This window comes from Rhinopithecus roxellana, chromosome 1 (assembly GCF_007565055.1).
Source record: "Rhinopithecus roxellana isolate Shanxi Qingling chromosome 1, ASM756505v1, whole genome shotgun sequence".
NCBI lineage: Eukaryota > Metazoa > Chordata > Mammalia > Primates > Cercopithecidae > Rhinopithecus > Rhinopithecus roxellana.
In genome coordinates this window covers 119095106-119106103 of record NC_044549.1, presented here as the reverse complement: position 1 = coordinate 119106103, position 10998 = coordinate 119095106, and the positions used below count along the sequence as shown (strand labels likewise).

Below are 10998 nucleotides of genomic sequence, written 5' to 3'. Positions count from 1 at the left end.
TCCCACTGGCTAAATGGAAGTAAACGCGTTTTTATCACAAAACTCCATTCATAAAAACAAATGGACAAAATCCAACTCCCCAGCTCAACAATGGAAAGTTAAGCAAAGTAAGTGAGTCTAGGGACACTTGCCGGGGAGAGGTGGGGCAAGAGGGGCTGGAAAGTGTGCTGACGGTTAAACTAGCTGCAAACGGGATAACACAAGTGCCACTCACTTTTTGTTTTCTCCAAGTGCAAATAAACGTGTAAATCCAGTAGAACTATATTTCCCCAAAATATTGATTTAAAAACAAAAATAGTAGCAAAAGGGAGGGATTGGAGGAGAGAAAATGACAAGAAGTGGTGACTAATTCGTTTCAGTGGCCTGTTATCTGTGACATTGAACTGTTATTTCAGATAATGGCCATTGTTTGAGAGAAAATCTCACAGCAGTGGTAGGTAGGACAGGAAAAATCCTTTGTAAATAACCTAAAACCCGGTCAGATATTCCCATAGAGTTGGGCGTTTGAGAACCTCTAAGAGCTCCGGGTTCGTGGCCATTGATTTCCTGCCCTTCCTCAACTTGCCCATTGTCGGAGCTTTTTTTTTTTTTTTAATTTAGCCATAAATTGGACCGGCTCGAGCTATGAGCTGTTCTATTTTCTTCCTGTCAGGATGAGGGATTTGTTTTATGATGCATTGTGTATTAAATACAAGTAATCTGGGGAACCGATTGCTTCAGATAGTGCGACCTGATCAGGGGGTCTGGGAGCTCAGCGCCCCAACCCCTGCCCCAGCCCTGCAGCCGCCCCCCCTCCACCTCCTTGCCCTTTACAAAACTGCTTTCAAAACGAGGAAACGTAGATAGGTAAATAAAAGGTGGTGTGGAATCATTGGCAGGTCCTGGCTAAATTAGGATTTCGTGGAAAGGGCCTCCGAGATTTTTCCCCTACATTGGCTTCGGGTGGGGGGAGGCGGAGCGACTTTCAAGGTCTGGATACTTGCAGGTACGGCAGGACGCCGGTAGATGGCATTGCGCTCCGAAATAAAGCGCAGCGCCTGCGGCTCCAGCCAGCCAGGTGAACCCGCCTCTGCCCGCCAGGCGCCTGCAACCCCGCTCTGCCTTCCGCCTGGCCCGCCGTTCCGCGTCCTCCCGAGCTTCACAACGGGAGGAGGGCACACTGCAATCCAGGCCTGCAGACATCAGCCTGAGCAAGGGCTATTCCTACGTCTGAGCTTCTCTTCCCCAAATATAACCAAGAGCGAACGCTTACCTTCCGAGACCTTGGAAGATGTACCTAGAAGAATGGAGAATTTATTGCATCATCGTTATTATTATATTAATGTCATCATTATCGTCATCATCAGTCTTGTTCTCCACTGAATAAATTGTGAAAAAGACTAAAGGAAATCATCAGAAGGACCTGGGCAAAGGAAGCTAACAAAACACTAAATCTTAATATCTCTCTCTCTCTCTCTCTCTCTCTCTCTCTCTCTCTCTCTCTCTCTCTCTCTCTCTCTGTGTGTGTGTGTGTGTGTGTGTGTGTGTGTGTGTGTGTGTGTGTGTCTGTCTGTCTGTCTGTCTGTGTGTCTGTCTGTCTGTCTGTCTCTCTCCTCTCCCCCACCTCATCCCACTCCCTTTCTCCTTTGGGTATATAACAATAACTTCATGCAAAGGCAGAGTCATCTCACTTTTTCTTGACACAACTTAAAGTTTAAAGATAGGGTTCTGAAATCCCACAGTAGTTAGACTGGCCTTGTTTCTCATGAAAGGGGCTTCTTGCTATTTAAATAAGAATTCTTTAGAAGACCTGATCCGTCTTCCCCAATAAATGAATGAAACAGGAGAGAAGGTTAGAGGAAAAGGTTTTTGCAAGGGGCTTGCTTCTCCCCCTGTGAGCTTGCTTTCCATCAGAAGGTTTCTAAAACAATAAATAAATACAAGGAGCCAAATACCATCACCAATTCCCTTTATTCCTTGGGATTTCTGGTGAAATCTGTTTACAGTAGTTCCCAGTTACAAATTAATCTGCAAAAGCCGCTGTCTGCTCAGCAGTAATCAGTAACATGCGTGTTCTGCAGTGTTTAGCACTGCCCTTGAAATGGGCTATTAAAAATAATGGTTTTGCTATAATCTCAAACCAGCTTTAATTTGCAAACATGTATCAGGACAGATGATCTAAATATTAAGGGGATGGAGTAGGAGAACAAACTATAACAAATGTATAGCTTCGGGGAAAGCAGAAAATGGAATGATTCATCAGTGATGTTTAAAAAGAGAACCAGATTTTAAAAACATTTTTCCAGAAGGAATGATTATTTTTTCTTTCTTGTTCTGTTAATTGTTGTTTACCAGGAAAAGGGCATTGGAAAATATGAGGGTTGAGTGTGAGCTGATAGATTTTCTGGGAGTTGTAAAGATCCCCGTTTGGCTGATGGCAGCGCTGGGGTGGGAGAGGTTAATGTGTTTTCTTCCTGGTTTGAAAAGGGCATAAACCCTCCTCAGGCCCCTTCCTTCCTTCCCCAGCTGTGTGGATTGCAGAATCTTTAAAAAGCCCAAAGATTTCCAATAAGGCCACTGGCTCTGCCTTCATTGTGTAACTGTTTATTTAAAATAAGTCAATATATTAGTTAAAGCAGTAAGAAGTTAGTGCTCCAGTATTCAAGTGATTCCCACAAGACTGTAAACTGATGCCTCTTTTAAGCCTTAAACTTCATGGTCGTCCCAGAAGTAGAAGTTCTGCTAATGGAGACCCTATGGGCATGGTACATTCCAGCACATCATTAAAGGAAAGAAAAGCAGTCCAGCCAAAGCCAGATGAAATGACTGCACTGTCCACTTTTAATAGGCTTCCTGTGGACAAACAGCACTGTAACACTCTGCAGAGGACAATATTTAAAAACAAGACAACTTGCTGGCAGTTTTCAATACCATAAAGTTAATAAAGTATGTTCCCATTCACCCTGACATTATGTTTTTAGTTTATAGAGGAAGGCACTTTATAACCTCAGCCTAAGTTCCCTTAATTCTGCAGCTTTGAGTTTCTTGAGGTGGCTAAATATACACTAAACTCCAAGCCTAACATTTTTGTTTTAACATTATTTTTCTGTAGCTTTTCAAGAACGTATATGTGCATTTCTACATTTCTCAAGTGGAGTTTTATTCATTGAGATTCTGTTAAATCCTGTTTCATATAGTTCATGTCAAGAAGCATGAAATAATCTGAGAAATTGACATTTGGCTGAACAATAAGTGCCTGCTAATTAAATTAGCTTCGTTTATAGATATTGATGTGTGTTTAAAAAGAAAATCAATGCTTCCTTTTCCATGTCAGAATAGGATTTTTAAAATCTTACCTAACCTAACTGACACAAAGGTAAGAAATAATGTAAGTATGCCTTTTAGGACTCAAGAGACTTCCCACTAATTTATATATACATATTTCTCCCAATTTGTCTTTTCTCCTACTCCTCTAAATTCTCTACCACCCACAATTTCTTCTCCCAAATCTTTTTATTTAATACAGTAAACTTTGTAATGAAGCGTGACCTTTAGGCAAGATAAACTAGATCAGAACGCCATGAAATCTAAGGTAATATTCTGTTTAATTTCAATACTTTCTATTCTTTAATTTAGTAAGTATTTAGCAAGCTTGGTTCTCTAAGCATGAATGTGAATTCTGTGATGCTTTGATCAGGCAGATCCAGTGAAACAGTCCAGCACAATACAAATTTACCAACAAAAATGCTGTGACTGTCTATAGCCCCCGACACCTATCACCACTGCACTGGAGAGAGATTACTGGTAACTCTTGGTGGACTCTGCCTTTTTTTTTTTTTTTTTAATCTATTGGGGTGTGCCGTTAGAAAAGAGGAAATTAAAGGTAAAAAAAAAATGTAAATAAAAAATTTCCCTTGGTCTGGAAATGGGCCCGACTGAAAGCATGTTAATCTCCACCTCAGTAATTTGGTTCTCCAGGAGAAGACAGAAGCCCTGCTGCTGTGCCCTGCACTTCATAAATCACATCTTTATGTGGACAAGGTCAGGGCACCTAACAGCTCAGACATGGGCCTTTGCAGTGGCTCGAGGATTCAGGCATGTTTACTCTCCTATTCTGCTCTCCGAGGAGTAGTCCAGCACGCTTCTAATTACTTTTGATTATTTTCATTTGCTGGGGTCAGTCTGGCTTGCCAGGACTGCTGGAGGGTTGATTTCCTACAAATCTTGATGTCTTTGTAGGACGGCACTGTGTGCGTTCAGAATTAGCACCCCGTTATTGTCCCTGCAGCATGGGATCCTTCATAAATAGACATGGTGATAACAAAAGTTTCCCCAGTGAACCATCACCTACTTCCTTTCTTATTAACTAACTATACAAGCATAATCACCTAGCTGATCTTTTTCCAAAATGCCAAAGATTTTAACAGTTTAATATTTTATAGTATATTTGGCCAGAATGAGAGCGGATTTCTTTTTTGCTTAGATTTTAAAATATATTTAGTAACGACTAGCAGCTCTTTGGAAACTAGGATGAAGTACTTTGCTGAAACAGCTCTGGTGAATAAATTATTACACTCAAAAGTTTTATTTTTCTAAACTCCAATTAAGGTTACCATATTTAAAATATTTTTAAATATTTTTAGCTGGACTATTTTGATGTGTCCTAAGCTATGATGCTGAGTGGTTAATGCACAGCAACAAATTTATACCAAGTTTAAATGAAAATATTATGACAAAATAAAAATGTTAATAAAATACTGTAAAATTTTGGTAGCAAAATAGAGACAATAGAGAAATATTTCCCAAAAGTAGATCTGTTTAACTCTTTGACAGATATTTATTACAAGATATATTCAATAAATAAATGATGAAAAAATAAATACAAAACCTGAGACATTCACAAAAAAATGCATAACATATCAGTCTAGTTGTTCAGACAATTGGTATTTTTATATTACTAGGAAAAAATTACTATTATCCTTTTATTTTATAAAAGGTAACTTTGCTTATGATTATCATTAGTCTCAAAAGGCGAAATCCCTCATTTTTTTAACTTTAGACTAAATAAGTGAGGTAGTAAGTGCTTTTGGAAGAAACCTCAACTCTATAAGGAATTCATTTTTCATTATTTCATTAATTTTAATTAATTCAATCTTTCAATATAGTATTTAGCACATTATGCAATAACTCCAGGGTCAGCTTCCTCCCTTGAGCTTTAGAAACACCATTTAAGAGTACTTTTAGACTCATAATATTGTGGGGAAAGTTTGTTGGAAGCTTGATTTTCCTCCTGTCTCCACACCTAGCTGTGTACCTTTGGGTAAGTCACTTAACCTTTGAGTAAGTTTCCATGAAAGTTTCATAATATCAGCCTATTACGCGTGTTGGGAAAATAAATTGGGTAACATGAGTGTGAACTGCTCTGAGTTCATGGGAACAGGTCAAAATACTGTAAGTTTCACAGTATTTGTGTTTGTGTAATGGGTTAGAGTAAACTTACATACATGCACAATGAGGAAGGCAGTTTGGCCTATACTTTGGGGAACAGCAAAGTGTAAGTATTTTTGTATCCTCTTTCTTCCATTCCAGTGTCAGTTGCCCTAATCCTTACCCTGACCTTGGAAGGGAAGAATTTTAAGAAAAATGTTTTTTTTCTCTCAAGCTGTGCTACCCACAAAGATGTCCATCTCTGTCTGGCTTGCAGCTGAGTTTGTTCTGTTCTACCCACTGTGTTCTCTGCCAATCAGTAAAAGAGAGTATTCTGAGGCAAAGGTGGAATCCCATTGAGTTCCAGAGCCCTAGAAACTAGGGCAGGAACACACACATACGCACCTTGGACTAGTTTTAAGTCAATATTTGTTACCAAGGCCAGGAAATTTATTCTCTACAATGTCTCCTGGTAGGTAGACTTTAAGTACCAAGAGGACAGGAATTGGGTCTATCTTTTTTGCCCCTATTGCCCAGGGTCTACCATAATGCATGACATCAAGTATTTAGTAGATGTTTGTTGAAAAAAAAAAGTGGATCAGGTCCTTCCTTGACTTCCATTCTCACCTAGTTTGAAGGCCTAACTTGAATGCCTGTTACCTCTAGTCTGAATTATTGCAATGATCTCCTACCAGATCCTCTGACCACCATTCACTCTCCCACCAGTTTAAAGTCCTTGATGTTAATCCTCTCAACCATCTGCTGTTACTTATTCCCTTGCTCACAGTTTTTCAGTGAGCTCCAATTGCCTAACAATTCAGTATAAATTCATTCCATTTTTTTTTTTTTAGAATTCAATGAGGCAATGTACGTAAATCACTTAAAATCATGCAGAGGATATAGGATGTAGTCAATAGAAAATAGCTATTATCATTGGTATTGCTATTACAAGTTTAATTGCTATCATTATTATTGCTCAGCCTATAATTTATTTTGCCTTAGTTGTCTTAGATAAAATCTTATCCATCCTTCTAAACCAACCAATTTGTATGCCTGCTGATTTTTACCACCCAAGCTTGACATTTTCATCCTTCACCCCAAATTATCTGTGCTTCTCTCCTGGTTTATAGCCAGCTCTTCCTTACTTACTGGTGTGTCCTTAATGCTCTTGTCCTCCTAAGGACCACTGTAAGATTTTTAAGGGTGGAATCAAGTTTTGTTCCTACTGACATCTTCAGTAGCAGCTTTTCATCAGAAACCAAACTGTCTTTGAGCCTCTTTGTAAGAATTAATTATGGCTAAGTGTATGGGGAATTACTTTATTTATATCCAAGCAAACTTGGTTATTTAACACTATTCCCCCTTAGGAATCAGTTGATGCAGTGATAATTCTCTTTCAGGGATTTAGAGAGGAATTCCTACCACTGCTGCTTATCCAGATAGCACAATATTGCCATACTCCCCTCACCTCATGTTTCCATTTCTTTACCATCTCTCTCCTTTCTCTGGGCACAAATCCTGGACAATATCTTGGACTCCTCTTCTTCCACTGTCCCCAATAAATAGTCATTGGTTCAGGTGGTCTGTTAAATTGTTTCTACAGGAAGCTCATTTTCCCACTGGCACTGGTCTAGTGAAGGCCATTGTCCTTTTAGGCCTGAGTTTTTGTGGCATTTTTACACCAAACATTAGTCTTCCTAAAATAACAAAGTTATAACAATGCTTTGCTTTACCTAAAAACAAAAGGTAAAAAGCAAAAACCAAAAGAAAAACTGCACTAACAAAAACTCCAATGGATCCTGATTTGCTAGAAAATAAAGCCCCTAATCCAAGATGCAATCTCCTCCTCTACAATTTGATGTCCAATTTATCTTCTTTCTAGGCCCATTTTCTGCTTGTTTCCTCTACACAAATCTTTAGCACTGGTTAACAACTGGAAATATGAATAGAAGCTCTTGGCCCTTCAACTGCACTGATATAGGTCCTTCACTTCTCTTACCTCTGATACTGACAGCATTCAGGAGATGAAACAATAGATCAAGTAGGTAAAGTGATAGTTCCATTCATCAAGCTCCTGCAAAGCCTTCCAGGTTCTCTTCCTTGAAATTTTTACAATATGTAATATTAAAACCATTCACTAATTAGTCATTATACTTAAAATCATTTGGGATATTTCTGTGATCAGCCAATCTACCTGTAGACTGTTTGATGGCAGGAAACATCCTTCACACCAGCATTTTCTAATTGGTTACTAGAAAACTTATTAGTAGATATTCCCTGGAAATTGGCTCTGAGGTCAACTCAGAGCTAACTTCACCCAATGGATAAAGATAGCTCCCTCTTGGAGTTTCACAATGAGCACCAATGTACTAAATACTCTTAAGTCTAAGACTCTGAAAGTCTAGGAAGTCCTTTAGTAAAGAGACCTATTTGGCTTATTCAACCAGGCATCATCACAGGTAATTAAGCTTATATGAAAGCCCCTCTCCCCTTCCACTGGAACACCTAAGGAAAACAATTTTGTGAGTAAAGTTTTATATTACTTTGTTTCAGAAAAGCATAAATATCCCCATACATATATTTTTCTATCAACTGACTGTTCTCAACTCTTTTTTTTTTTTTTTTTTTTTTTTGAGACGGAGTCTCGCTCTGCCGCCCAGGCTGGAGTGCAGTGGCCGGATCTCAGCTCACTGCAAGCTCCGCCTCCCGGGTTCACGCCATTCTCCTGCCTCAGCCTCCCAAGTAGCTGGGACTACAGGCGCCCGCCATGTCGCCCGGCTAGTTTTTTGTATTTTTAGTGGAGACGGGGTTTCACCATGTTAGCCAGGATGGTCTCGATCTCCTGACCTCGTGATCCGCCCGTCTCGGCCTCCCAAAGTGCTGGGATTACAGGCTTGAGCCACCGCGCCCGGCCTGTTCTCAACTCTTGATAAAAAAAAATAAATAAATAAAGTCCCTAAAAATCAGTCACAAAAAAATAAAGACAAAATGAAGCTTCCACATTTTAATCAACTTGAAAGTATTTGAAAAGTCTATAAAGCTCACAAAGAAAAGTAGGTTATCAGTAAACTCTAGCCAATTGATCCTTTGCCTGTGAACTATTACAATAGTATTTGAGTACACGACCTGAGAACCTTCCAAAGGAATATGTACAATCTCATTTCAAGATCAACCCACTTCTTCCTATCCTCCCCCATTAGAAGTCCTTCTAAAGCAGAGATTTTTACCATGGCATATTCCCATGCAATGTTTTATATTATTTAGATTTTTCTTAATAAGATTTGGCATTATCTAGATATGCATTTCCCTAGGAGAAAGAAAAGCAGCAGTGAAATCTCCATCTAAGGATGCCTGAATTAAATTTTTAAGAATTCGCCTTTTTTCCAGTTTTTGATATTAGATTCATGTGTTACGCCTGCCCATGACTGTCTAACCACTAAACTAGACATTAAATCAGATGGCATACAAAATTACAGGAATTTGATCTTTAGATAAACCACAAACCTTGATGAACTAATGTTGTTCCAGATGAATTAACTCATCATCCTGAGAAACAGAACATTTCATAGGAGTGACCACACAGTCCTCTCTGCAAAGAGCACCAATGGTTGTGAGGCTGTGATTAATTTGTGTTCTATTGAACGTGCTTGCTTCTATTGAAAGTACACCTAAAGAGGTATACACTAAAGGAAGGAAGAAGGCTTAGTCAGGCAATTCTGCCCTCAGAATAATTGCCCCCCTCCAAATCTCTGATGGCTGATGCTGCATATTACTTATACTTGGTTGTGATGTCTGTTACAGAGTTAAGAAACAATGAATGTGTTAAGTTATTATCAATGATTTCATGAAACATTTATCCTTTCTCTATGTTGGAAGTCCTAAAATTTCATTTTACTATTTTAATGACTGTACCCAAACGCTTAAAAAATAAAGGTAACAACACTACAGAGCCAGAAATGTATGTTTAGTTTATAATCCATTGAGTGAGTGTCACATCTTATGATACATATCAAATGGTAAAATGTCAAAATATTCCAATAGCAATTAAAGTACCAATACAATCTCTATATCATTGTGAAAATATGGACATTGATTTCAATGGTAGCTTTGAAAATACCTTTCTGTAAATTTTGTTGAGTCAATTATTCAACTTCAAATAAAATCTTAATATAGCCTGTCTATAGACTCCAGAATTAAGTACTGGTCAACTTCCAAGAAGCAGATTCTCAAAGGTATTTGTGTTTTGTATGTAGTTCTTGGCTGGAAAACAAATCCAGATTTGCTAAGGCAGTGCCCTACAACTAGAAGGGGGAATGCCAGAAGGGACATGAATGGAAATACTTAAAGAGGAAAGAAAAATATGCACCCTGATTCACACATAATTTCTCTCCACATATAATCTGCACTGCCAATTTATAAATAAACCATACAGCTGGATCATGATGTGGAGAACACTGAAATTATGAGCCTAGGAAAGTGATTGAAATGACTACAGGTTTAAAATTTTTAACTCATACTTTTGTCTAATATTACATTTTGCCTTATACAATTTTATATTCCTCCTCCCCACATCCATTCTACAAGAGCAGGCAAAGTTCAAAAGTTCTCAGAAAAAGTGTTGATTAGTTAAATTTAAATGATTCACTAAGGTGTTTTAGCTATGTAACTTTTAAAAAATGTTGTGGTGGTTGTTGTCCCTGGAGAAATTACCATAAAACTGTTTATCATTGTCTGTATATGATCTCCTTGGTAATCAGTGTTGGAATATTTCAAGAAAGTCATTACAAAAGTCTTTATAAAATATATTTTGCTGAATTTTAATCTTGGAAAACACAGTGAAGTCACAACATATACACGTTCAACTTACTAATATTCAACTATTACAAACAGAGAGAAATGGAAGGGAGGGAGTATGGATGAGAGAAAGAGGGAGGGAGAATGAATGAGCCTTTACCCAGGAAAGAGCATGAGATGGAAACATGAATCATCTGTTTCCTCAAAAGGAATCAGTGTTCAAATGCCCTTTGTACTATGAGTATCGTGTTCCACCAGGTGTGACTCTCGGATTTAAAGGTGTGTATTTTTCACACCATGCATCCTCTGAATGCAAATATACCACTTCCTCTGGTGCTCATCTGAAGCCGCGGTGATCCATTCCAACACTGGATGGTTCAAGAGCTGAGCAGAGAAAAATTTTGATTATACTTGATTTTCAACTACCTGCTCACTGTAGAACCTAAGCTCTCAGTAAGATGTAAATGCACTGAATTTGGTTTCATTTATGAAAAATATTCCATTGCAATGACAAGATAAATAATTGAGACAATTAGTGTGTTTTTATGCATAGTGGGGTGCAAACCAGCATTTCTGTAATTATTCCCTAACCCCCAAAATTTTTTGTGTGTGGTCCAGGTGATAACCGAGGTTCATGGCTCTCATAACTCAAATCTCGAATCACCCATACCTACGACGAAGTGCCAGTCATCTCTTTTCACAAACTTCCTGCCTTTCATGGCCTTTCACAGGGAAGGTGATGGGCTGTACATGATAAGCTGCCATAATGAGGTAGGAAGTTTTCTTCCTAGGGCCCAA

The 10998-nt window shown here is 38.5% G+C and overlaps 1 protein-coding gene across 7 annotated transcripts in view; it reads right to left on the bottom strand.

The window, feature by feature from the left end:
- The window catches only part of MECOM (MDS1 and EVI1 complex locus), a 622387-nt gene that overhangs the window by 65496 nt on the left and 545893 nt on the right, over window positions 1–10998 (bottom strand). The window lies entirely within an intron of this gene.